The following is a 2409-nucleotide window of genomic DNA, read 5'->3' on the forward strand; positions in this document are numbered from 1 at the left end:
GGGGGGGGCCGTGGTGGGGGTGACACCGAGTCTCGGTCGCGGCCCCAGGGCAGGGCGGCTGCGGGAGACCTCCGTGGGAGATGGGCGTGCGCCCGGGCTAGCTGCTGTCGCTCGAGGGGAACGGCCTGGGAGGGGCGTGGTTGCCCCTTCGGGGAGGGCCGCTGCGACCCCAGGCGCGCCCTGAGGCCGAGTAGTAGGTGTGGTGAGGTTGGGATGCCTCGCGGGGCTGGGCTTGCGTCCCCCTGACTGTGGGGACGGCTCCCTGCCAGGGAGGAGCCCGGACGTTTCCAAAGCCGAAATGTGCTGGGTTTCAGCTCGTCCCGGGCGCCCTCCTGCCCAGCCGCGGTACTTGAACTAACAGGTGGCCGTGGAGGGACCGTCTGGCCCCGCCCAGGTTGTGGATAGGTCTGCCGCGTGGTCTTGGCTCTCAGACTGAGGATCGGATGGGGGAAATGGGTGGAACGTTCCTTTGATTCTTCAGGCATCCTTGGACGGAGTTTCCTCGTTCTGTTTCTGTAACCTTTCCCCGCGTGTGAACCCCGCCCCTCGGTAGCCGAGGAAGTTCTCCCACACACCTGGCCTTCCTGGCTGCGGTCACAGCCCCTGCAAACAGTTCCGCGGAGCTGGATCCGGGGGGGAGGCTGGTAGGGAGCTCTTTAAAGGACAGCCCTTTTCTGGCCGCATTTGAAGTCGTCTGGAGAGGGACTTTGTGAAACTGGGTCTGCTTGGTGAAGTCGAACCTGCCCCTTTCCCCTCCGGACCGTGCTTGTTCTCATCTGGAATCCTGCCCACCTCTGTCTCCCACATCCACCCCCAAACTAGGCTGCTTTATCCTTCGAAATTTGGAGCTTAATGCCAGAGCTAAGCGGACCACGTCTTCAGATAATAGACATGTGCAATCAATAGTTCGGGAAACTGCCACTCAAAGGAGCGGGAGCGGGGGTCCCACAATCACTCCCTCCTCTTTTCTTTTGAAAAACATCATTTTTGGTGTGCAGTTGCTCAGATCACGAACACCTACTCCTCTCATCTGGAGAATGTTCCCACGTCACTACCTGCCACAGCACCTGAGCTTGATACAGAGCAGTGGCTGCAGAGCCTGGGTGTTCTACCTCACAAGCTCCACTGGGTGCCATCTGTGTGCATGATAGGTCATGCCACGTCCCCACCCGAAGTCATGCGGTGACCCAGAGCCCTCTAGTTTCCCAGTGGAAATTGGAACTACCTCCTCCATGTTAGCAAGCCTGGCTGCCAGAGTGACTGGAATGCCTCTTTTATTAATTCCTCATCCTAATTAGGATTGATGCTGCATTTAACATCTTGCCAGCTGCCTCGAGTCATTTGCACTCCGGTGTTCATCAAGAGAACCCCAAGCTGATCTGGGCAGCTGGCTCTGCTGGCAGAGAGAGCCATCTGGGGGACTTCATGAAAAGAATTGGACTGCTTCGGTCATTCCCCAAAGCTCAGGGGTTCTGAGGGTCAAACCAGGCCATATCCAAGGGCCAGAACATCCTTGGGGGAACCAAGGCTGGGAGAACTGGTTTAAGATTTCTTGTTGTGGTTAGAGTCATCCTGAGAGTCCCTCAACCTGGTTGGGAACTGCCAGCTTATCTCATAAAAGTACATCAGCTTGCAGCCAAGACGCTTCCTATGATGCCTCTGCCTGCCAGCCAGTGGCAGGGCTGAGACCCGGACAGCACATTAACCCCAGGCCACTCCCTTGGGGGAAAACGTGGGGGGGGGGTACCTCATGTTGGCTTTTGTGTGCAAAATGCATTATTTCCACCTGTTCTCTAGCAAAGTACCTCAAAGCATTACATCCAAACGAAAATGAAAGAAAAAAGGAAATGAAAAGAGCAAACCTTTGAGCTGAAACTGAAGAAATTCTGCAGCAGACAGCTAATAAAGCTCCGGGTGCAGGGCGAACTCTGAAGGGTTTGTTGGCAACTTGCAAGCAGCAGTTTGGGTTTCCTGGTAGTTTCCAATACAAGATGTTGCCGGGCCAGGAGAGCCCGGCCCTCTGTGTGCCCCAGGCGTCCACACCGGCTGGCAGGGCTGCGGGCTCCCAGCTCCACCAGAGCTGGCCTAACCCCTCCTCTTTCGACCCTCCAAAGCAGGGTCTCCCCCCTTTACCCGCCCCTCCACTGGACAAGTGTCAAAATACCCAAGTGATGCAGAGCCTTGTGCCTGTTACTGCGTGGCGTGCTCACGACAGCCCTGGGTGGGCACTACCTTCACCCCCATTGCAGATGAGGCCACGAGGCACAGAGATGTCCAGGGACTTGCCCAGAGACACCCAGATAGGGGGAGACTTGGCCAGATTTGAGCCTCTGTCTTGCTACAGAGCTCTTCCTGACACCTCATCCTGCCATTTCCCAGCTAGCTTCTGGGTTGCCATTAAAAATAGAA

The sequence above is a fragment of the Galeopterus variegatus genome, unplaced genomic scaffold, assembly GCF_000696425.1.
Source record: "Galeopterus variegatus unplaced genomic scaffold, G_variegatus-3.0.2 Scaffold9925, whole genome shotgun sequence".
Lineage (NCBI taxonomy): Eukaryota > Metazoa > Chordata > Mammalia > Dermoptera > Cynocephalidae > Galeopterus > Galeopterus variegatus.